At 37.6% G+C, this 26,431-nt stretch overlaps 2 pseudogenes; one reads left to right on the top strand and one right to left on the bottom strand.

The window, feature by feature from the left end:
* Nucleotides 1-7,895: 7,895 nt before the first annotated feature.
* Nucleotides 7,896-8,822, top strand: LOC118994613 (olfactory receptor 4F4-like; annotated as a pseudogene).
* A 3,468-nt stretch (nucleotides 8,823-12,290) lies between these two features.
* LOC118994736 (olfactory receptor 4F6-like) lies at nucleotides 12,291-13,215 on the bottom strand (annotated as a pseudogene).
* Nucleotides 13,216-26,431: the final 13,216 nt, after the last annotated feature.

Here is a 26,431-nt window from a genome sequence, read left to right as displayed (position 1 = left end):
TCATCAAGCTGGCCTGCACAGACACCTTTGTGGTGGAGCTCCTGATGGTCTCCAACAGTGGCCTGCTCACCCTCCTGTGCTTCTTGGGGCTTCTAGCATCCTATGCAGTGATCTTATGCCGGGTACAGGGACAGTCCTCTAAAGCGAAGAACAAGGCTCTTTACACATGCACCACACACATTATCATTGTGTTTCTCATGTTTGGACCTGCCATCTTCATCTACACTCGTCCCTTCATAGCTTTCCCAGCTGACAAAGTAGTTTCTTTCTTTCACACAGTGATTTTTCCTTTGCTGAATCCTGTGATTTATACCTTTCGCAACCAGGAAGTTAAAGCATCCATGAGGAGGTTGTTGAGTCAGCACACAGTTTTCTGAATGGAACTGAAGAATGAGAAGGAGAAAATCTAGTTTGAATTAATTAAATCATTGATTTGTTATACACTGAATCACTCAGTCATTTAGCAGTTATTGTGTTTGTTAAGCACTTCTAGTTTCCAGGCACTATTTTAAGTGTCTGAGTAAGACAGGTAAAATTTGCAGTCTCCTGTGGCTACGTTCAAGTGGATTGAGACAGGTTCCACTATTAGCTTGAAAAAGAAAACATAGTATTAAAAAGAGATAGTGCTTTGAAACAAATAAAAATAATATTATGCTAGAATTTGGCTGGAAGATGGTAGTTAGTTGACTTTTGGTTGATAAGCAAGGTCTTATTGAATGGTGTTTAGCTGATATTGGGATGACTTGAAAGAAACAGCCATGCAATTACCTGGGGACAAGAAATTTCTGGGCAGAGATAATGACTAGTACAAGGACACAAAGACACTATGAGCTTGGTATATTTGAAGGTTATAAAGAGGAATAGAGTAGCTGCAGTGCAATTAATGAGTGTGAAAGTGGCAGGAATTGAAATTAGAGAGGTTGGTATGAACAAAATCTTACATTTTAGGTGTTTGTAAGAATTCGGTTTATTCCAACTTCAAAGAGAGGACAGGAAACAAAAATAGTTACCTAATGTTTCTCATTTGACTTAAGGCAAGAGCCTGAAGATTCTGAATAAAGAGATTAAAATAACGTTAAGTAGAAAGTGTCATGTTAAGTATTTATTTCTTATGGACACTTAAATACCGAAATTTTTCTTAATTTGGTGGATGGTGGAAAAGAAAGTTGTTATCTTCTCTGGAATGCTATCAGAACAATTTAACTTTATATTTTAATTTTTGGGATGATTAAGTTAATAACCATCATTAGTAATGGTTATTTTTAAGTGTTAGAGATAAATTTAAGTTTATCAAAAATCTTTTCACCCTGAATGCAGTGAAGATAGGTATTTGGTGTCTCAGTCATTATTTGGTTACAGATAACCAAACCAATCTTGTTATTTGTTAAAAAGGAAATAATACAAGACATTGGGTATTTACAAAGTCATGAAAAGGGCTGTAAGAGTAGTCTTTGATTTGGCAACCATTAACAAATCTCAAGACGTTACTAACAAATTAGTATATATAGGTAGTTACTATCCTCATAGCAATTGTGGAGCTAAGAAATATAGAAGTCTTTTTTTTTTTTACTGCTGGTTCTAGGATCACAGCACTTGAAAGTACTGCAGAGTTGCTCCAGTACTACTAGACATCCCCACACAAAATGGAAGTCTTGCATTGTCTGTGTGCCCACTTCCATTATTTCTAAATATAAGTCTTATGTAAGTGAACCAGAAGTCCTAACAATACATCAGGCTTTAATTTTAATCCATGAGGTCTATTTATATGGATGAAAAAGAGATACACTGGGTCTTACAAAGGCTGTAAATCAGTTTAAACCTAACAAAATCCCAGTTTGGGTTAAAACAGGGCTTCTCAAGGTTGGGGCCATAAAATCCTTTGCTGTGGGGAGTTTTCTTGTTACTACAGATTGTTTAGCAGCAATCCTGACTTCCACTTACTAGATGCCAGTATAATCTCCTCAGTGGTAAAAATTGAAACTATCCCGACATTTTGCCTGTCATCTAGGGAGCAGATTTGTCCCATCTGAGACACACTGGATTGAAGGAACTAACCTTCACTATCAGGAGTGTCCAACCTGTGGTCCAAGGGCCACATGCAGCTCAGGATGGCTATGAATGCAGCCCAACATAAAATCATAAATTTACTTAAAACTTTATGAGATTATTTTGTGATTGCATGTCACAATGTCTTTAATGTGTGGCCCAAGGCAACTCTTCCTTTTCCAGTGTGGCCTAGAGACCCCAAAAGGTTGGACACCTCTGATAGGGAGATGAATAAACCATCTTTTGGGGAAGCATATGTAACTTAACATTTTTAATGCAAATACTCATACTTTTATTCATTATTTTATTATTGTTGTTCAAGTACACTTGTCTCCATTTTCCTTCCACACTCCCCGCCACAGCCATTCTCACTTCCCATCCTTGATCTTACCACTCTTTGGTTTTGTACATGTGTCCTGCATACAATTTCCTGAAAACCCTTCACCCTTTTCTCCACACTATCCTCTCCCACCTCCCCTCTGGTTATGTCAGTTTGTTCTTAGTTTCTCCCTCTCTGGTTATATTTTGCTCATTTGTTTGTTTTGTTGATTAGGTTCCACTTATAGGTGGACCTATAGGTCACATGGTATTTGTCTTTTGCCACCTGGCATATTTTGATTAGCATAATGTTCTCCAGATCCATCCATGCTGTCCCAAAGGGTTGGATTCCTTCTTTCTTCATGCTGTGTAGTATTCCATCTTGTAAATGTACCATAGGTTTTTGATCCGTTCATTTACTGTTGGGCACTTAGGTTGCTTCCAGCACTTGGCTATTGTAAATTGTGTTGCTATGAACATTGGGATGCATAGGTTCTTTTGAACTGGTGTTTCAGGGTTTTTAGAGTATAATTCCAGCAGTAAAATTGCTGGGTCAAAAGGGAGTCCCATTTTTAGTTTTCTGAGGAAAGTCCATGCTGTTTCCCACAGTGGCTGCACCAGTCTGCATTCCCACCAACAGTGCACTAGTGTCCCCTTCTCTCCACACCCTCTCCAACACTTGTTGTTTGTTGATTTGTTTAGGATGGCCATTCTCACTGGTGTGAAGTGGTACCTTATTGTGGTTTTAATTTGCATCTCTCTGATGGCTAGTGATGCTAGACCAAGGGACATAACGAAAAGAATAAACAAATCGAATCTCATCAAAATAAAAAGCTTCTGCATGGCTAAGGAAAACCGCATTAAAATGAAAAGAGAACCAACTCTATGGGAAACCATATTTGCCAATGATACCTTGTACAAGGGTTTGATCTCCAAAATATATAAAGAACTCACACACCGCACTCCAGGAAGACAAACACCCTAATTAAAAATGGACAAAAATGCTGAACAGATACTTCTTCAAGAAGGACATATTGAGGGCCCAGAGACATATGAAAAGAACATTGATTCTTAAGAAGAATTTTATTATTTTTTCTTGATTCATAGAAATATTTTTTCTCAACCAAATTAAACTCTTCCCAAAACCAATATTCTTTTCTAACTCTAAGAAGTCCTCTGTTAACTGTGTTACTTTCAGCATTTATCTTTTGTTAGCTTGGTTTTTCCAGCAGTAAAATGAGTAGGATTGTTACCGTGGTTATGAAACAGTGAGTCAAAGTGTTTTGCATAGCTCTGAGTTACATAAATTTAAAAAGAAACTATATACCAATTCCCAACTTTGATAAAAGGCTATGAACACCAGTCATCAAGAACTTAGTAATGGCTGTTGGAGATTATTGATCTATTGAGGCAAAGACACTAAAATTGAGATATTTGTAAAAAAAAAAGAAGAAAAAGGAGGAGGAGGGGAGGAAGAAGGAGAGTGGAGAGGTAAAAGAGGAGGAGGAGAAGAAAAAAAGGAAAAGGAGAAAAAATTAGGAAAGAGAAAAAAGTTAAAAGAGAGGAAGAAGTATATAGAGCTATTTTCCAGCTTAATAAGATTGTTAGATTTTTAAAATAATTTAAATAGTAAAAAGTAAGTCATTTAAAGACAAAGTTTGGATTTAGAGGAAAAATATAAAGGATACATGGACAGCAACTAAGAAGGGTGGAAATGGGAGGGAGGAGGAAGCACGGGGGGGTGGGAGTAATAGACAGAAAACTGTACTTGAAAAATAATTAAATTAATTTTTAAAAAATCTTAAAAAAATGTGATCTGAAATTTTTTCACAGCAACATTGGATTTAGAGTACTGTAATCATTTATGTGGATCTTTCCGAAGATGTAACATATGTGCAAATACATGAGGATAAATCAATGACTCTTCCTAAATGGCAAAAATGGAAACTTAAAATGATTTGAATACAGATCTGATTATAATGTGATTGACAAAAGAAATATGCTTTTCTGTAACACAATCTTAAAGTACCTTAATATTACAAAGGAAATTATATAAAAAAAGAACTCTAATTAATTTGTATATGTGATACACTCTGCTATCACAAAAGAAAGTCACCTGACAGATTGTGTGGGAGAACATATATTTGAAAAATCATGGCATATCAGGCTAAGGAATATGAGACTGAATGAAAGAAGCTTCCTATGGACATGTTGGAAAGGGGAGGATTTACCTAACTCTAAAAATGTGTAGCCAGAGCCTCAGGGGCCAAGGGCCTTCTCATTTGTAAACAAAAATTTCTTTTTCTCAAGTAACTTGATGCAGTTTCTCTCCCAGAGTTAATCACAGATTTTTGGATCATTTTAGTAATTGCAGAGATTTCCGTATTTTAGTTTCTCAGAAGCTATCTTATTTTGGTCCTCGATCATGTCTTCCATAAAGGCTTTTGAACACATCTCAGAGTTCAATATTCAAGACTGAACTTTAGGATTCACTGTGGCTGAGGTATACCTCAGGCTACAGAGTAATTTCTTACAGGCTACAAAGCTTTCAGTTTCATGAACAGAGAAAATTTCTTCCATGTGCTCATAATTTCTCCTTTCTTTATTCTTTCACTAATTGTTAACCACCTTCCCTTGGATTTATCTGCCCTTCTACTTAGTTAGCTATGTTTGTTTGTGAAGATATTTTGTCACTTTGGCAAGATTAGTATTAATATCAATTCTTTAACTGACTGAGTGATTTATTTATTCATTAATGAAATATCACTAACCTTCAATAATATGCTAAATATTATTTCAGTTTTTCAAATTTATATATAGAAACCATTTTTTCTTCCATAAAGCCCCCAGAGAAAATGTCAGTAAAAATGTTCTTTTATCTCAGGTCTGCAGTATCCAGTTGATTATAATCCTTGATTCAAAACATACTCTCAACATTTTTCCATCAGCATTTCTGCTCCTTTGTTTATTTACTAATAAATTTATACCTATGAAAACATGAGCAAATACGAACCCTAATTGATTGATAATAATATACACCTGCTTATGTGTCTATGCTCATGCTGCCCCTTGGCCTTCTCACAAATGAGGTTGCTTACATCTTATAGCTTCTCTTTTTGTACATAATCTTATTATTCATACATGTTCCTAAAGAGTATACTGGTATTTTTCTCTTTTTTTCCTTTTTAATATACTTTATTTATTATGCCATTACCGTTGTCCCATTTCCTCCCCCACTTCATTTCCCTCCACCTTGCACACTCCTCCCCCACCCTTCCCCCCTTTAGTTTATGTCCACGTGTCACAAGTTCTTTAGATTCTATATTTCCCATACTGCCCTCCCCACTGTCTATTTTCTACCTACTGCCTATGCTACCTATTCTTTGTACCTTCTCCCCACTTATCTTCCTTCCACTCCCCTGTTGCTAACCCTCCATGTGATCTCCATTTCTATGGTTTCACTCCTGATCTAGCTGTCCTCTTTGATTGCTTTTGTTTTAGGTGTGGTTGTTGATAACTGTGAGTTTGCTGTCCTTTCACTGTTCATGTTTTTTATCTCCTTCCTCTTAGATAAGTCCCTTTAACATTTCATATAATAAGGGCTTGGTGATGATGAACTCCTTTAACTTGACCTTATTTGAGAAGCACATTATCTGCCTTTTCATTCTAAATGAAAGCTTTGCTGGATAGAAAACTCTTGTATGTAGGTCCTTGTCTTTCATGACTTGGCATACTTCTTTCCAGTACCTTCTTGCCTGTAAGGTCTCTTTTGAGGAATCAGCTGACAGTCTGATGGGTACTCCTTTGTAGGTGACTGTCCCCTTATCTCTTGCTGTTTTTAGAACTCTCTCCTTCATTTTAATCTTTGGTAATGTAATTATGCTGTGCCTTGGTGTGTTCCTTCTGGGGTCCATCTTCTTTGAGACTCTCTGAGCTTCCTGGATTTCCTACAATTCTATTTTCTTGACAGATTGGCAAGTTCTCCTTCATTATTTGTTCAAATAAGTTTTCCACTTGTTGGCTCTTCCTCTTCCCCTTCTGGTACCCCTATAATTCAAATGTTGGAATGTTTAAAGATGTCCTGGATGTTCCTAAGCCTCTCCTCATGGTTTTGAATTCTTGTTTCTTCTTTTTTTTCTATTTGGTCAGTTTTTTCCTCCTTCTGGTTTACTCCCTTAATTTGAGTCCCAGTTTCCTTTCCATCACTGTTGGTTTCCTGTGCATTTCCTTTCATTTCAATTAGTTTACCCTTCATTTGTTCCTCTAATTTTTGGCTAAAATCAACCAGTTCTGTGAGAATCCTGATCAGTAGTGTTTTGAACTGTGCATCTGAAAGTTTGGCTATTTCTTGGTCACTTAGAATTATGGGCTCTGGGGCTTTGAGCTGTTCTTGAGTCATAATGTTTGGTGTGTTTGCACCTGTTATGTATGAGGGGCAGAGCCTTAGGTGTTCAACAGGGCCTGGTGACCCAGTTGCTGGGTTGTAATACTGTATGTGGGGGCGGCATCAGAGAGGGGCAAGTGCCATCAGAGATGGCATTTGTTCTGGTTTCTCTTGGATTTCCATCCCCTCTGCTGCTTCTCCCAAGCAAACTGGGTCCCCCTGCTGCTGGTTCCCAAGTGTGTGGGTTTGTGCACCCTCTAGGACCCTGTGGGTCTCTCCAACAAACTTTCTGTGAGCCTGGGAGCTTCTCCTGGCCCCTTGAGCCCGAAAGTTTTTTCAATTGGTGCTTTTAGGCTTTAATTCCCATCGCTGGGTTCCTTACCTGCATGGTCTGTCTCACTGCTCGCTCCTTTGCCTGGTTTATCTGAGTGTGAATGTGTGACCATGGTCAGCCAGCCACCTGGTACCCTCACTGGGTCGGCCCATTGCCTCCCCATGCCCGGGATCTGCGAACTGCTGCCTGTGTGCCTGGATCCATCTGGCCACTTTTTCCTGCAGGACCTGTTTCTCCAGACACTGACTCCGCCCCTGTTATCAGTCTGGATGAATAGTTCATTGTTCTCGGACTTCCGTACAGTTCAATTTTCTGTGTTTTGGCTGCATTTTTGTTTCTAAAATTTTCTTGTCTTTAAACTCAGTTGTGTGAGGAGGTACAGTGTTTCCATCTACACCTCCATCTTGGCCAGAAGTTCCTACTGGTATTTTTCAATTGCTTTATAAAAATTATGCCAAATGGATCCACGTTGGACTTTCCCCCTTTATTATAATACCTTGGAAAAATCTATATCACTATATATAGTTTTACTTTAGTTGTCATACTTCTCAGTAATATTACATTGCCTCTTTACAGGCATTATTATAATGCAAGGATTTACCTTGGATATTTAAACGGAATGAAATTGCTGGGCCATAGAATGTATGAATGTCAAACTTTACAATGTAAGGCCAAGCTTTTTCCAACACGATTGTACTGGTAAACACTTCCATCAGAAATGTGTAAGAAATCCTCTTGATTTATATACTGTTTACTCAAAAAATCGAATTTCATGTTTTTTCTTCAGGTGAGTTTAGAACAAACTGGACTAAGTGGAAGAAGTTAACCAGTTTGTGGTGTCCAAAAGCATATTCTTGGACTTTGTAATTCATGGGAGCTCCAGGCCTTTCTTTTAGTGATATTTTTTTATTGGATTGCCATTTTAGGCAAGAGCATCATTATTCTCCTAATTATCACTAATATTCATCTCCACTCCCCTATATACTTCCCATTAGTCAATCTCTCATTAATTGATTTCTGCCTTTCCTCAGTCACTACCCCTAAAATGATCTTTCTCAAGGAAAACAAGACCATATCCTTTGGAGGCTATATGTCTCAGATTTTCTTTGCACATTTCTTTAGAGGGGGTGAGATGGTGCTGCTTCTGTCATAGTGGCCTGCAACCATTATGTGGCCATCTGCAAACCATTTCATTACTGCAACATTATGAACAAATGAATGTATATTGCATTAGTGATGACATCATTGATCATTGGCTTTGTTCATTCAGTAAGCCAACTAGCTATGATTATGAAGCTCCCTTTCTGTGGACACAGGGAATTGGATAGCCTTTTCTGTTATACTCCATTCATGATAAAGCTAGCCTGCATGGACACTTATATTCTAGAAATGCCGATAAATGCTGACAGTGGCGTACTGGCAACCATCTGCTTTGTACAGATGCCAGTAGCTTACTCTTATATTCTGTTTACTGTCTGCCTTCTCTCTAAGGATGGGGCATCTAAGGTTCTCTTTACCTACACTACCCAATACACAATGGCCACTCAGCATCACCTGGGTGGACAAGTTTCTTGCTGTATTTCGTAAGGTCACCACACCTCTCCTACATTCAGGCATTTCAACTCAAGGAACAAGGAGATTGAGAATGTCATTAAGAGACTACAGTGTTGCATATGGATTTATGTGGGTATTTCAGGGACTTACATTACCAGAATATCTGCTGTAAGCTCTCTAAATTAACCACATTTGACCTTGGTACTGGGAAGCACTCCTCAATTCACATATAAAAATCATGTATATCTCCAAATGTAAGTTTTATATCAATTCTCTTATAGTCAGTAATCATTTATTAACTGTTGAATGCAAAATGATTTGAGAAATTTGGCCAGCCTTTGTAACTATGATTGTGGTTATTTCAATGAACTCTTTTCCTTTTAATTATGAGCACATATCCCTGCTTCTTTCCATGTTTCATGATTATTTTATGAATTTCAGACATCCTATGTAAAAGATTATATAGCTCTGACTTACATATTTCTTCAGAAACTTTTTATCTTTCCTTTATGAGGCATAAAAGTATAAGGTGAAATCACCCCTATTCAATCAAGTACTGAGCTTATTTGAATCTGCATTGTAGTTTTTATAAGATGCAGTACCCTTCTCATTTTTGCCTGCTCCTTGGATGTATTTCCTCCAGGCTTTGATTATGATTCTAGCAGATTGCTTTCTCTTCAGTCTGAAAGATTTCAGGCGATTCAGTTTTTCCATCCAGAATTTTCTTTACTGTTGTTCGAGTACAGTTGTTTCCATTTTCACCCTACCATGCCCCCCTCCCCATCCATCCCCACCTCCCACCCTTAAACCCACCCCCCTTGGCTTTGTCCATGTATCCATACATGTTCCTTGCTGACCCCTCACTCCATTATCCACTATTATCTCTTTCCCTCCTCCTCTCTACTTATTGTCAGATTGGTCTTTATTTCAATGTCTCTTGTTGTATTTTGCTTGTTTGTTTTGTTGATTAGCTTAACCCTCCAGAATCTTTGAGTTTAGAACTTTAGTCTTCCATTTCCTTCAAAAGTGAAGTATGACAAATTCCTTAAGCAGGGCTCTGGCTTTGTATTTGTCCTTTTAATTTAATGTACCTAATTAGACTCTATTACAAATTATAAATATTAAGCAACAAAATAACTATGGATGGGAAAATTATAAAATATTACTGGTTATAGAATACAGAAAGAATTTTGGATCACAGATACTCAAAACATAAAGCCTTTTCATCTTTTCATAATTTAGTAGCAAATTTGGCTCAGGTTATCAAAGTAAATAGAAATCAAATTAGCTTCACATTTTCTACAGATTACACACACGTACACATACATACTTGGACCTATGTCTTGAGCAATAAAAGGGTTGTACAAATTACCAGAGAAAAATTATCTGCAAACAATTTGGGCAGAGTAGTTGTTGGATAATAATAATAATATCAGCCATGAAAAGATCAGATCAACATTTATTTGATGTTTAAAGAATTTCCATCAATTAACTAAGTCATAGACATTAAGTGGCAATTTCAAAAACTGCGAAATAAGCAACATGTATAAAGTGCCCCTGACTGTGGCCAACCAGAGATGGCTTGATTCCACTGGAATTGAGAAAGGCAAGGATGAGATTAGTAGCCACAGATCAAATACATAAAACATTACCTCTGAGGCTCTCCCTTTTGTTCTCCCTCCTAATTTATGCCAATCTCCCCTTATTACACTAACTTACATATGTTATATTTATTTCACTTCCCTTATTCTGTTCTTTTTTCCAGGGTTTAAAACCTTTCTCACACATTTTTGTGTTTCAGAAAAAAAATATAAATTTGCATATTCACATTCTGGATTTAAATCAGAGGAGAGTTGTAAATTTCATAGTTCCCTTAAAAGTTTGAGTATATTAGCTCTAAGTTAATTTACCTGAATCTGGGCAGCCCGATGTCTGAGATCATACTTTCAGCAGATTCTAAGTCTATAATCTATGCTTTTCAGCAACTTCCCACAAACATTTTCTGGGGTTATAATTCAGTTGCCAAATGACTTGTTTTAAAGAGAGATGATTCACTCCCCCATCACCCCTGTAGTCCCTGTCAGCCTGTTCTGAATTTCAGTGTCTTTGGTCATATTTTGCTTGCTTGTTTGTTTTGCTGTTTAAGTTCCTGTTAAAGGTGAGATCATATGGAGAGAATTTCAGGGGGGCAGGGGGAGGATTCACAGAAAGTAGTATAAAGGACACAAGGAGAACAACTAAGCGGGATTGAAATGGGAGGGAGGTGGGGAGCACAGGGGGGTGGGCTGGGATGGGAGTGGGGGATGGAAAACTGTACTTGAACAACAATTAATTAAAAAAATTCAAGTTAAATAAAAAGAGATGATTCAATGTAATTTCATATTAAATTGTTTATTCTGAATATTATGAATGGTGCCTTTAGAGAAAAACAAATTTTGTATAACTATTTACGCATTTGCATTACTTGAAGTGGCTTGCAATCTACAAAGAAAGTTGTGCCCTTGAGAGTTATTTAAGAGATATTCCTCAAATAAAGGAGTTGAATACTCAGTCTCTTCATTGCCACCTTCATATCTTTGTTTCTCAATATGTAGATAATGGAATTTAGAATGGGTGTAATCATAGATTCCATGATGGCAAGAAGCTTATCCACTGGCACTGTGGGAATTGGTCACANATAACCAACATGTATAAAGTGCCCCTGACTGTGGCCAACCAGAGATGGCTTGATTCCACTGGAATTGAGAAAGGCAAGGATGAGATTAGTAGCCACAGATCAAATACATAAAACATTATCTCTGAGGCTCTCCCTTTTGTTCTCCCTCCTAATTTATGCCAATCTCCCCTTATTACACTAACTTACATATGTTATATTTATTTCACTTCCCTTACTCTGTCTGTTCTTTTTTCCAGGGTTTAAAACCTTTCTCACACATTTTTGTGTTTCAGAAAAAATATATAAATTTGCATATTCACATTCTGGATTTAAATCAGAGGAGAGTTGTAAATTTCATAGTTCCCTTAAAAGTTTGAGTATATTAGCTCTAAGTTAATTTACCTGAATCTGGGCAGCCCGATGTCTGAGATCATACTTTCAGCAGATTCTAAGTCTATAATCTATGCTTTTCAGCAACTTCCCACAAACATTTTCTGGGGTTCAGTTGCCAAATGACTTGTTTAAAAGAGAGATGATTCACTCCCCATCTCCCCTGTAGTCCCTGTCAGCCTGTTCTGAATTTCAGTGTCTTTGGTCATATTTTGCTTGCTTGTTTGTTTTGTTTTTTAAGTTCCTGTTAAAGGTGAGATCATATGGAGAGAATTTCAGGGGAAAAGGTGAAGGATTCACAGAAATTAGGATAAAGGACACATGGAGAACAACTAAGGGGGGTGGAAATGGGAAGGAGGTGGAGAGCACAGGGGGGTGGGCTGGGATGGGAGTGCAGGACGGAAAACTGTACTTGAACAAGAATTAAATTAAAAAAATTCAAGTTAAATAAAAAGAGATGATTCAATGTAATTTCATATTAAATTGTCTATTCTGAATATTATGAATGGTGTCTTTAGAAAAAAACAAATTTTGTATAACTGTTTATGCATTTGCATTACTTGAAGTGGCTTGCAATTTACAAAGTAAGTTGTGCCCTTGAGAGTTATTTAAGAGATCTTCCTCAAATAAAGGAGTTGAATACTCAGTCTCTTCATTGCCACCTTCATATCTTTGTTTCTCAATATGTAGATAATGGAATTTAGAATGGATGTAATCATAGATTCCACGATGGCAAGAAACTTATCCACTGGCATTGTGGGAATTGGTCACATGTAAATAAAGATAAATGGTCCAAAGAACAAAACCACCACTGTGATGTGAGCTGAGAGAGTAGAAAGGGCCTTGGACGAACCACCTGAAGAGTGTTTACATCCAGTGACCAGGATGAAGATATAGGAGATACTCAACAAGAAAAAAGTGCCCATGGAAATGAACCCACTGTTGGCAGTAACCATGAATCCCACTCTGTAGGTTACTGTGCAAGCAACTTTGATAAACCAAGGAAGGTCACAGTAAAAGCTATCTATCTAATTAGGATCACAAAAAAGGAAATTAATAACAGAAGCTAGCTGGGCCACTGAGTAAGTGAGGCCTATAACCCAAGCACCAAAAAGAAGCAAACTGCACATTTGTGGGCTCATGACAGTGAGGCAGTGAAAAGGCTTACGTATGGCCACATATAGGTATAAGGCCATGGCATTGAGCAGCACCATCTCAGATCCCCCTGGGATGTGAAGGATGAACATCTGGACAACACATCCCTGGAAGCATATGGTTTTGTATCCAGTGTACAAGTCAGATATCATCTTAGGAACCATTAAAGTAGAAAGACAGAAATCAATGAATGAGAGGTTGGTCAAAAAAAGCACATGGGTTGTTGAAAGTCACTGTAAACACAACAAAGTGGTTTTCTAAAACAATTGTTACACAAAACACTGTAGAAATAGCCAGGAGGAAATGCTGCACTGGTCTATAGGTAGAAAGTTCGAGGAACACAGATTGAGACACTTCAGAATAATTTGCTTTATTCATTGACTTTGTGTTACCTAAAAGGAACAAATAAAAATAATTATAAGAGAATATACCATAGTTATTGAAAAAAGCAATTGTTACTGGGTTTTAAATACTGATATTAAAGAGAAATCTTCAGTCCTGATTACAAAGTCCTTTGAAAATTGCTACAGTAGTGTATTCATTTAACAAATATTCATTGAGGAGCTACCAGGAATGTTTCTCAGGTACTTACAGTGTACCACATTCTGGAACAAAACAAACACCCTGTCTGAGTGTAGTTTGTAGTCTACTTGTGAAGCTGGCATAAAATAACTAATTGTCTAAGTAGGTGATTATAATAGTAATAACTTATTTGAAAAAAAAGAACACAGGGTTATGCAAACTATAAGGGCTCATAGAAGTGTCATCTGCCCTGGTTTGGAAAAAGAAGTTCGTGCTAAAGTCTAAATAGGAATTAAATAAGTGAAGAATGATAGGAAGAGTAACCTATCCAGGAGAAAGGCATGAGAAATATTCTGAAGCATGAAGAAACAGAACAATTTTGCATGAATGAAAAAAGACTAGTAAGGGTCTGCTCAAGGTAGAATCATATAGGGTATGTCAAGAATTTGATCTGTATCTTAAAAGTGATAGAAAGCCATTGAGCAATGAAATAATCATATTAGTGCTTTGAAAAGTTTACAGTAACTGCAAAGTGAAAAATGTAATAGAGGGATTTAAAGGAAAGGGAAAGAGACCAATTAGGACTTTGTCAAGAAATCATATCAAATGAGTACAGAAAGGGTAAATTTTTCAATAAATGGTGTTGACACAACTTACCAAACTTGGCAAAAACAAGTTGAATTCCTTACTTTACAACAAAAACTAAAATGAATTTTTAATGGGTTCTTAAATAAAGATAAAAGAAGTAGAAAATATGGTCTTATTTTTAGATAATCTTTTGTATAAGACTCTTTCTAAACATATCCTAACATTCAAACATGCAGAAAATACCTGACATTTTCAGACTCAAAATTTAAATCGCTTATGTACATTTTAAAAGGAAAAAGCAAAGTGGGAAAATAGTTATTAAATATAATGATAAACCAAATTTAAAATGAAACAAACATAGACTTGGACCAAATAAGAAATCTAGGTAGTCAACATCTGAAGAACAGTCAACTCACCATTAAAATATGTAAACAGGCCTGGCTGGTGTAGCTCAGTGGATTGAGTTTGAGATGAAGTGTGATTACCTCATCTAAAAAGTATATTTCTATGAAGGGAGATTCATGCCCACAAGATATTTTTCTTTTCTTAGGAGTGTTCACTAACCTGAAATGGTAGAATATTAGTGCACTTTACTCCTTCCCCATTCCTATGCATGAGAATCTACAAGAATGAATACCAGAATACTTCTAAATTTTCCTATAGTTTCAAGAAAAATATAAAATCAAATCTAGAGTATGAAAATTCAGTGCTCTATAAAATACCCCTGAAAAAATATAAACAATGGACAAACTTAATTTAACCAGAAAGTATGGGACATGGAAGAAAATAAACAGATCTAGTCTTAATGAGTACCATGTAGATGCATTTCAAAACAGTCCACCTAATAATAAACTGTTCAAGTCATTCTCATCCCTGCTCGTCTATGCTGTGATCCAGACACACACACAAAACAAATCAGGCCATAAACTGGACATACAGAACAATCCATGTAGCCAACTCCCAGCTCTAGTTTTATCTATTCACTTACCTGACCAAACAAAAGAAGAAAGAAGAAAAAAGGATATCAGGAAGTAATATCTTCCAATATGCCTGTATCATTTTTTAAATCTTTCCATTTTGATGCCCTGTGCTTATTTGGGGATATAACTAGAGTAAGAGCTGCTCTAGCATGAACATCAGCTCTCAGTGATCACCTGATACTGTAGTGACCTAACAGTTCTCAACTATTCATCTTAGGAATTCAGCCCTGGAATCCCCATGGCATAAAGACAGATAGAATGTTAAAAGTTTGGTACAGAGTAAAATTAAAAGACAACAAAAAATATTTGTGCAACCAATCACATCTGAGGAATCCTTTAAAGTAAAATAACTACTCCCAGGCAGTAAAATATCTGTTACATTTAAAAATAGTGTGAGAATGCAGGAAAATGGCAACGGAGTAGGACGGAGTGACTCCAGTTCTTGTACTCCTGGGAGAAAATCCTGGCAGATTTACTGAAGAACAGCACAATCAATTCCCCAACCAACAATTCCCCAACCAACAATTCCCCAGCATTTATGAAAATAAGAGACCAGAGATAGTGACGAACCAGACAGCTACAGGTCCTTGGGGTCTCAGGGACGTGAGTAAGGATGGAGGGGGCCAAGCCGGTGGCAGCCCTCAGCTGGCACATAACGGCCCTGGAGCCTCAGCTGCCAAGGCATTTGGGGCCCAGAGGCTTCCATCTGTGCCCAGCGACAGAGTTCTCTGCCACAGAGAACTCATCAGGAGCCTGGCAACCCTGAGAAAAGTCAAGGGCAGCCAGCAGCAGCGGCAGGATGGCAGCCATTGGTCGGCGCATAAAGACCTCTGAGCCGCAGCTGCTGCAGCAGTCAGGGCCCAGAGGCTTCCACCTGCGCCAAGCAACAGGGGTGTTTGCCACAGAAGACTCACCAGGAGCCTGGCACCTGTGAGTAAAGACAAAAGCGGCAGCGACAAGGCCGGCTGCCCTCCGGAGCCAGGCACCCCAGAGTAAAGTCAAAAGCAGCAGCGGTGGGACCAGCAGCCATTGGCCAGCGAGTAAAGACCTCGGAGCTGCTGCTGCCACGGCTTCCAGGGCCCAGAGGCTTCGGTCTATGGCCAGTGGCAGGGCGTCTGCCACAGAGGACACAGCGGGAGCCCAGCACCTGTGAGTAAAGACAAAAGTGGCAGCGGCAGGGCCGGCTGCCCTCGGCCAGGCAATAACACCTTGGAGCCGCCACTGCAGCCCCATTAGGGGTGTAGAGGCTTCCGTCTGCGGCCAGTGCCACAGACGACTCATAGGGAGCCCAGCACCCAGTGGAGCATTGGGCCGGCTGTGGGGTCCTTGGAAGAGCTGGCTCCCTCCCTTGCAATCTAGGTGGGGCTGGGTGGCAGAGACCTGTCTGCCTAGGTGTGCAGGGAGGATGGCAAGGACAGGGGGCCATGTTCAGCTGCGATCTCTGTGGTTACGAGCCCACTGGCCTGCCAGCCCAGGAAATTTGAGAGGAGCATTGTCCTAATCAGGTTGGGGATTGGGCTGGGCTGAGAGGCACGCTTTCTGGAGAAGTTTTTATTGGAAAGTGGACTGAGGTGTTGTTCTCCTGTGAAGGCAGCTTGACTTGCTTCTCACCCAGCCACAGGACTGGGAAGGACCAGTACCAGATCCTGTGGGACCCAGGCAACCTGTCGGGTGGGTGGGCATCTGCACCCCAGTCTGGTAGCCTGGCTGGTGGGCGGGTGTTTGCCTGGGCCTACAACCCAGCTCACAGAGAGGTCCTGCCGAAACCAGAAAAACCGGATTGGACAGTTTGAAACTAACAAGGGAGGAGTTTTTTGTTTTTTAAACTTTTTTAAAAACTTTTTTTCAGTAATTGTATATACTTTTTAAATTTTATTGTTGCTGTATCTTTCAGTACTCTGTTCCTTTCCTTTCTTTTTTCCTGTTTTAGTCCTTCTTCTTTTCACCCCAAACTTATTGCTTTTTCCTCAGTTCTCTTGCCCTTTTTTAGTGTTTGTTTGTTTGTTTGTTTGTTTGTTTATTGCTTTCTATACCACTGTAAATACTTCACAACACATCTCTCAGGTCTTAGCCCACTTTACAGGTTCCTGGATTCTATTACTACACTGATAAACCCCACTTGCTCACACGCTGCATCTATTTACTATCCTTTACTCTCACCTTACCTCAAACTCTTACCACCCGCAACCTCACTGCTTTCTAGATACAGCTCACAAGCCTTCCCTCCCCAACAAGAGACTTATCTTTGGTCTATCCTTTCTTAAAAGTGGCAAATTGGGTTGAAGATTACAGTTAACACTATATAGAGCCTAAAGATCTTCTATCTCTTCTCTACCAGCTGTGACTGTAAATATCATAAAGTACTCTCCTGCTGGCATAAACCACTTTGCCTCCCCCTCCAACTGATCATACACACACAAACAAAGGAGTAGGTGGAAGCGGAGAACATCAAGATAACTGCAGGAGACTGCACCACTAAATTTCACAGGTATTTTACCACAGAAATTCACACCATAAACCTAGGGAGTAAGAACAGATCAATTTAAGAAGCTGACGCTAACAAGAAGAGTCTCATAAGCAATGGGAAGACAAAGAAACAATGCCCAAGTGAAAGAAAAGATGGAAGTCTCAGAAATAATATCAGATGAAAGAGCGGCAAGTCAGCTATCAGATATTGAATTCAAAGCACTAGTTATTAGGAAATTCAAAGAGCTCACAAGGAGCTACCAGAAACTAGAGGGGAGCTACCAGAAACTAGAGGGGAGCTACAATGAGCTCTCCGCAAACTACATCAACATGAAAACAGAAATAGAAACTATCAGCAAAGGCCAAGAGGAAATGAAGAATACAATTTCGGAACTGACGAAAACAGTAGAAGGAATGAAAAGCAGGTGGATGAGGCAGAAGATCGGATCAGCGAGTTGGAGGACACAGTAGAAAGAATCTCCCAGAAAGAGCAAGAAAGGGAAAAGAGGCTCAAAAAGAATGAAGAGGGACTAAGAGAAATGCAAGATAGTATTAAACGTAATAATATCTGAATAATAGGAATACCAGAAGGAGAAGGAGATGAACAAGGGATAGAAAACCTATTTGAAACCATAATGATGGAAAATTTTCCTAATTTGATGAGAGAAAAAGTGACACGAATTCAGGAATCACAGAGAGTCCAATTCAAGAGGAACCTAAAGAGGCCCACTTCAAGACACATCATCATTAAACTGGCAAAATTCCAAGACAAAGAAAGAATCTTAAAGGCAGCAAGGGAGAAAAAGGAAGTAACATACAAGGGAGCCCCAATAAGGTTAGCTATTGACTTCTCAATGGAAACACTCCAAGCAAGAAGAGAATGGCAAGAAATATTTCAAGTAATGAGAACCAGAGGCCTACAACCAAGACTACTTTACCCAGCAAGGCTCTCAATCAAGATAGAAGGCCAATAAAGAGCTTCAAGACAAAAGAAGTCTAAAAGAATAAGACTCCACCAAACCAGCTCTACAAGAAATGCTAAAAGGACTGCTTTAAGGAACGTCAAGAAAAGAGAGAGACAGAGAGGAACTGTGGTACAAAAATGGCAATGAATCAGTACCTATAGATAATAACCTTAACTTTAAATGGATTAAATGCTGCAATCAAAAGACATAGAATAGCTGAATGGATAAGCATGACCCACACATATGCTGCCTACAGGAGAGCCACCTCAGGACAAAAGACCACCACAGAATAAAAGTGAAAGGCTAGAAACAAATTTTCCAAGCAAATGGTCAAGAAAAAAAGAGCTGGGGTAGCAATTCTAATATCAGACAAAATAGACTTCAAAAAAAGGGCCATAAAGAGAGACCCAGAAGGTCACTTCATAATACTCAAGGGAAGAATCCACCAAGAAGACATTAACATCATAAATATATATGCACCCAACATAAGAGCACCCAAATATATAAGAAAAATCCTAGAACACTTCAAGAAAGATATTGACAGCATCACAATTATACTAGGAGATTTTAACACCCCACTGTCAAAAATGGACAGATCTTCCACACAAAATATCAAGAAAGATATAGTAGCACTAAACAACACCCCAGATGAAATGGACTTGACTGATATATATAGAGCCCTTCATCCCAAAGAAGCTAAATACACATTCTTTACAAATGCACATGGAACATTTTCAAAGATAGACCACATGATAGGACACAAAACGAGTCTCCACAAATGCAAGAAAACTGAAATCATACTGAGCATTTTCTCTGACCACAATGGACTGCAATTAGAAACCAACCCCACAGGAAAAATCCCAAAACACCCAACATCATGGAGACTGAATGGTATGCTATTAAACAACGAATGGGTGAAGAATGAAATTAGGGAAGAAATCAAAACAATTCTGGAAACAAATGAAAATGAACTCACAACAACCCAAAACTTATGGGACATGGCCAAGGCAGTCCTGAGAGGGAAGTTCATAGCAATACAGGCTTACCTAAAGAAAATAGAGACATTTCAAACAAACAACCTAACCCGACACGTGCAAGAACTCGAAGAACAACAACAAAGACAGCCCAGAGCAAGGAGAAGGAAGGAAATAAGCAAGATCAGAGCAGAATTAAATGATATAGAGACTAAAAGCACAATTCTAAGGATTGATGAATCGAAGAGTTGGTTTTTTGAAAAGATAAACAAAATAGGCAAGCCTTTAAGTAGGCTCATTAAGAAAAGAAGAGAGAGGACCCAAATAAACACAATCAGAAATGAAAGAGGAGAAATTACAACTGATACCACAAAAATAGCAGGGATTGTAAGAAATTACTATGAAGAACTGTATGCCAAGAAATTTGAAAACCTAGGTGAAATGGACAAATTTCTAGAAAAATATAATCTTTCAAAACTCCATGAAGAAGAAGTAGAAAGCCTGAACAGACAGATAACAGCAGATGAAATTGAAGCAATAATCAAAAAACTCCCATCACACAAAAGCCCTGGACCAGACGGTTTCACAGGAGAATTCTACAAAGCATTTCTGGAAGAGCTAACCCCTATCCTTCACAGACTAGTCCAAAAAATCCAAAATGATGGGAAACTCCCAAACTCTTTATGAAGCCAGCATCACCCTAATTCCAAAACCAGATAGAGACACAACAAAGAAAGAAAACTTTAGGCCAATATCACTGATGAACACAGATGCTAAAATCCTCAACAAAATATTGGCAAATCCCATCCAACAATACATCAAAAAGGTCATACACCACGACCAAGTGGGATTCATCCCAGGGATGCAAGAATGGTTCAATATCCGCGAATCAGTAAATGCAATACACCACATAAACAAAAGCAAAGACAAAAACCACATGGTCATATCAATAGATGCAGAAAAAGCTTTTGATAAGGTACAACATCCATTTATGATAAAGGTACTCAGCAAAGTGGGAATAGAGAAAGGATTCCTCAATATAATAAAGGCCATATATGAAAGACCCACAGCCAACATCATACTCAATGGGCAAAAACTAAAAGCTTTTCCACTAAGATCAGGAACAAGACAAGGTTGTCCCCTTTTACCACTTCTACTTAATACAGTATTGGAAGTTTTAGCTTCAGCGATCAGGCAAGAAAAGGAAATAAAAGGCATTCAAATTGGAAAGGAGGAAACAAAACTGTCATTGTTTGCAGATAACATGATAGTGTACATGGAAAATCCTATAGACTCTACCAAAAAACTGCTCAAACTAATAAATGAATTTGGCAAAACAGCAGGATACAAAGTCAATATCCAGAAATCAAAGGCATTTTCATATACTAACAATGAATCAGCAGAAGCAGAAATCAAGAAAAAAATCCCATTCAATATAGCAAAACTAAAATTAAATATCTGGGAATAAATCTAACCAAGGAGGTAAAACACTTGTATGCAGAAAACTACACAACACTGAAGAAAGAAATCAAGGAAGACACAAACAAATGGAAACATATAGTGTGTTCATGGATTGGAAGAATTAACATCATCAAAATGTCCATACTACCCAAAGCAATTTACAGATTCAATGTAATACCTATTAAAGTACCAATGCCATATTTCACAGACATAGAACAAACACTTCAAAAATTTATATGGAACCAGAAAAGACCCCGAATAGCAGCTGCAATTTTGAGAAAGAAGAACAAAGTAGGAAGAATCACAATACCTGATATCAAACTGTATTACAAGGCCACTGTAATCAAAACAGCCTGGTACTGGCATAAAAACAGGCACATAGACCATTGGAACAGAATAGAGAACCCAGAAATAAACCCAACTCTCTACATTCAATTAATATTTGACAAAGTGGGCAGTAACATAAAATGGGGTAAAGATAGCCTCTTCAACAAATGGTGTTGGGAGAACTGGACAGCTACATGCAAAAAATGAAACTCGAGCACCAATTTACACCATACACCAAAATTAATTCAAGGTGGATAAAAGACTTAAATATAAGCTGTGACACCATTAAAGTCCTAGAGGAGAACATTGACAGGAAAATACCAGCTATTTCTTGCAGCAACATTTTTCCTGATATGTCCCCTAGAGCAAGGAATATAAAGGAATGAACAAACAAATGGGATCTTATCAGAATAAAAAGCTTCTGCGCAGCTAAAGAAAACAACATTAAAATAAAAAGACAACCAACTGTATGGGAAAACATATTTGCCAATGATACCTCAGACAAAGGTTTAATTTCCAAAATATACAAAGAACTCACACGACTTCACTCTAAGAAGACAACTAACCCAATTAAAAAACGGGGAAAGGACTGAACAGACACTTCTGCAAGGAGGACATACAGAGGATCCAGAGACATATGAAGAGATGCTCAATATCGCTTGCTCTCAGAGAGATGCAAATGAAAACCACAATGAGATACCACTTTACGCCAGTGAGAATGGCTATCATAAACAAGGCTATAAACAACAAATGTTGGAGAGGGTGTGGGGAAAGGGGGACTCTGGTCCACTGTTGGTGGGATTGCAGACTGGTACAACCATTATGGAAAACAGTATGGAATTTTCTCAGAAAACTAAAATTGGACTTGCCTTTTGACCTAGCAATTCCTTTGCTAGGATTGTATTCTAAGAACCCTGAAACACCAATTCCAAAGAACCTATGCACTCCAATGTTCATAGCAGCACAATTTACAATAGCCAAGAGTTAGAAGCAACCTAGGTGCCTGTCAGGAAATGAATGGATCAAAAAACTATGGTACATATACACAATGGAATTTTATGCTTCAGAAAGAAAGAAGGAGCTCCTACCTTTTGCCACAGCATGGATGGAACTGGAAAGCATTATGCTGAGTGATATAAGCCAGGTGTTGAAGGACAAATACCATATGATGTCACCTTTAACAGGAAGCTAAACAACAAAACAAACAAGCAAGCAAAATATAACCAAAGACACTGAAATAGAGAACAGGCTGACAGTGACCAGAGGGGAGAGGGGAGGGAATTTCAGGGGAAATAGGGGAGGGATTTAAAGGAACATATATAAAGGATACATGGACAACAACTGAGAAGGGTGGAAATGGGAGGGAGGGGGTAGTATAGGGGTGGGATGGGATAGGAGTAATAGACAGAAAACTGTACTTGAAATATAATTAAATAAAAAAATTTGGAAAAAAATAAAACTCTCATTAAAAAAATAGTGTCAGTGAATTGGGAATAGTTATAATAAGAATAAATAAGAGAGCCACAATAAGAATTTCTTTTAAAGGCATAGTATCAACTGAAATATGTAAATATGAGTGTTATTATTGAATTTGCTATTAATTGTTTCCTGTTTAGTAAGTGTTATGCCAAGTTCTTCATGAAGCCTAATTTGGAGACCTTAAAAATAACTGAGAAATGTTGTAAGTTAATTGTTTAAAAATCCCAAGGGCACAGAGAGAATACCAAGTTAAATGTGATTTTTATAAATCTTTCTTATCCAAAAGAAATGACAAAATAAGCATTTAATAATAGGAAATAGTCCCTCAAATGATGAAAAGATATCTAAAAATATAGTTAATTAATTAATTAATTAAATTGTAATAGACGAAAGGACAGAGTATACATATATCAGCTTTCATTATTTTGATTAGGAAATGAGCCTTCTGTCACTGGAAGAATTAATACAAAAATGAATATTAATAGTAGTCACTTTGGCAAGTATGAAGTGATATCTCATTGTTAAATCAACAAACAACAAGTGTTAGCAAAAATGTGGAGAAAAGGGAACCCTTGTGCAATGCTGATGAGAATGCACAGTGGTGCAGCAACTGTAGGAAGCAGTATGGAGTTTCATCAAAAAATTAAAAATAAAACAGCCCTTTGATCCAGTGATTCCACTTTTGGGAACATATCCTAAGAAGCCTGAAACACCAATACAAAATAATATATGCATGCCTATATTCCTTGCAGTGTTACTTACAATAGCCAAAATCTGGAAGTAACCCAAGTGCCCATCAGTAGATGAGTGGATAAAAAAGCGGTGGTACATTTACACAATGGAATACTATGAAACCATAAAAAGGAGGGAAATATTACCTTTTGTGAAAGCAGGGATGGACCTAGAGATTATGCTAAGTGAAATAAGTCAGTTGGTGAAAGATAAATACCATATGTTATTTCTTACATGTGGAATCTAATGAATAAAATAAACTGACAAACAAAATGAAAAAGGAGCCATGGACACTTGGAAGACTGACAGCTGTCAGAGGGGAAGGGGTTGGGAGGACTAGATGATAGAAGGTTAAGGGGTTAGCCAAAGAACATGTATGCATGACCAACAGACAAAAACAGTGTGGTGATGGCTGGAGAAAAGAAGACACAGGGTGGAGCTGAACAAAGAGGGGGACAGAATGGAAACACCTATTATAGTGACAACAATAAAAATATTGGGTTGTTAAAATCCCCTAGTATGACTGTATTAGTATCAGTCTCTCCCTTTATATCCACCAAGATTTACTTTACATATTTAGATGCTGCTATGTTGGGTACATAAATGTTTACAAAGGTTGTATACTTTTGTTGGAATGCTCTTCTTATTATTATGTGATGTTTTTTGTCTCTTACTATAGCCTTTGTTTTAAAGTCTGTTTTGTCACATATAAGTTTTGCTACCCCAGCTTATTTTTGTTACCATTTGCATGAAATATTTTCCCATGCCTTTACTTTTAGACCATATGTTCTTTTAATTCTGCAGTGGGTCTCTTATAGATAGTATACATATGGGTCTCATTTTCTTATCCATTCAGCTAGCCTATAATTTTTTATTACACTATTGAAGCTATTTACATTTAAAGTGACTATTGATAGATACATATTTAATGCCATTTTATTGTTTATAACTATGTTCTTCTGTTTTTTCTTCTTCTTTTTTATTGTTCCTCAAGTACAGTTGTCTCCATTTCCTTCTTAAATTAGACCTTTAACAATATATATGATATAGGTTTGGTGGTAATGAATTTCTCTTTTTTATTTAATTATTGTTCAAGTAGAGTTTTTTCTCTTTTACACCCATCCCACCCCACCACCCAGTGCTCCCCACCTCCCTCCCATTTCCGCCCTCTCTAGTTGTTGTCCATGTGTCCTTTACACTAGTTCCTAAAAATCCTTACCCTTTCCCCCTGAAATTTCCTCCCCTCTCCCCTCTGGTCACTATCCCCCTGTTCTCTATTTCAGTGTCTTTGTTTTTATTTTGCTTGTTTGTTTCTTTTGTTGTTTAGCTTCCTGTTAAAGGTGAGATGATATAATATTTCTCTTTCATTGCCTGACTTATTTCACTCAGAATAATGCTTTCCAATTCCATACATCCTGTTGCAAAGGGTAGTAGCTCCTTCTTTCTTTCTGCTGCTTAGAATTCCACTGTGTATATGTACCATAATTTTTGATCCATTCATTTATTGACGGGCACCTAGGTTGTTTCCAGCTCTTGGTTATTGTAAATTGTGCTGCTACGAACATTGGGGTGCATAGGTTCTTTTGGATTGGTGTTTTAGGGTTCTTAGGATATAATCCCAGCAGTGGAATTGATGGGTCAAAATGCAGGTCCATTTTTAGTTTTCTGAGAAAATTCCATACTGTTTTCCACAGTGGTTGTACCAGTCTGCAATCTCACCAACAGAATACAAATGATTGTAAGAAATTACTATGATAAACCATATGCCAAGAAATTTTAAAACTTAGTTGAAATGGACAAATTTCTAGAAAAATATAATCTTCCAAAACTCAATGAAGAAGAATCAGAAAGCCTGAATAGACCAATAACAGCAAATAAAATTGAGGCAGTATTCAAAAATCTCCCAACATACAAAAGCTTTGGACCAGATGGTTTCACAGGAGAATTCTGCAGAGCATTTAAGAAAGAGCTAATGCCTATTCTTCATAGACTATTCCAAAAACCCCCAAATGATGGAAAAATTCCAAACTCTTTTTGTGAAGCCAGCATCACTCTAATCCCAAAGCCAGATACAGACACAACAAAGAAAGAAAACTTCAGGCCAATATCACTGATGAACATAGACGCTAAAATCCTCAACAAAATATTGGCAAACTGCATCCAACAATACGTTAAAAAGATCATTCACCATGACCAAGCGGGATTCATACCAGGGATGCAAGGATGGTTCAATATTTGCAAATCAGTAAATGTAATACATCATATAAACAAAAGCAAAGGCAAAAATCACACGATCATGTCAATAGACTTGGAAAAAGCTTTTGATAAGTTACAGCACCCATTTATGATAAAAACACTCAGCAAAGTAGGGATAGAGGGAGCATTTCTCAATATAATAAAGGCAATATATGAGAGAACTAAAGCCAACATCATATTCAATGGCAAAAACTAAAATCTTTTCCACTAAGATCAGGAATAAGACAAGGTTGTCCACTTTCACCACTTCTATTAAATATAGTATTGGAAGTTTTAGCCACAGTGATCAGACAAGAAAAGGAAATAAAAGGCATTCATATTGGAAAGGAGGAAATAAAACTGTCACTGTTTGCAGATGACACAATAGTGTACATAAAAAATCCTATAGACTTTACCCAAAAACTGCTCAACCTAATAAATGAATTTGGCAAAACAGCAGGATACAGAGTCAATATCCAAAAATCAAAGGCATTTTTGTATAACAACAATAAAACAGCAGAAGCAAAAATCAGGAAAAAATCTTGTTTGAGATAGCAAAATAAATAAATAAATAAAATACCTAGGAACAAACCTAACCAAGGAGGTAAAACACTTGTATGCAGAAAACTACACAACACTGAAGAAAGAAATCGAGGAAGACACAAACAAATGGAAACATACACCATGTTCATGAATTGGAAGAATTAACATCATCAAAATGTCCATACTACCCAAAGAAATTTACAGATTCAATGTAATACCTATTAAAGTACCAATGCCATATTTCACAGACATAGAACAAGCACTTCAAAAATTTATATGGAACCATAAATGACCACAAATAGCAGCTGCAATTTTGAGAAAG

Source organism: Sturnira hondurensis, unplaced genomic scaffold (assembly GCF_014824575.4).
Source record: "Sturnira hondurensis isolate 20B ecotype Veracruz unplaced genomic scaffold, ASM1482457v3 Scaffold0000925, whole genome shotgun sequence".
In the NCBI taxonomy this organism is placed as follows: Eukaryota; Metazoa; Chordata; class Mammalia; order Chiroptera; family Phyllostomidae; genus Sturnira; species Sturnira hondurensis.
The sequence above is the reverse complement of the archived record's forward strand: the minus strand, read 5'-3'. Positions and strand labels throughout refer to the sequence as shown.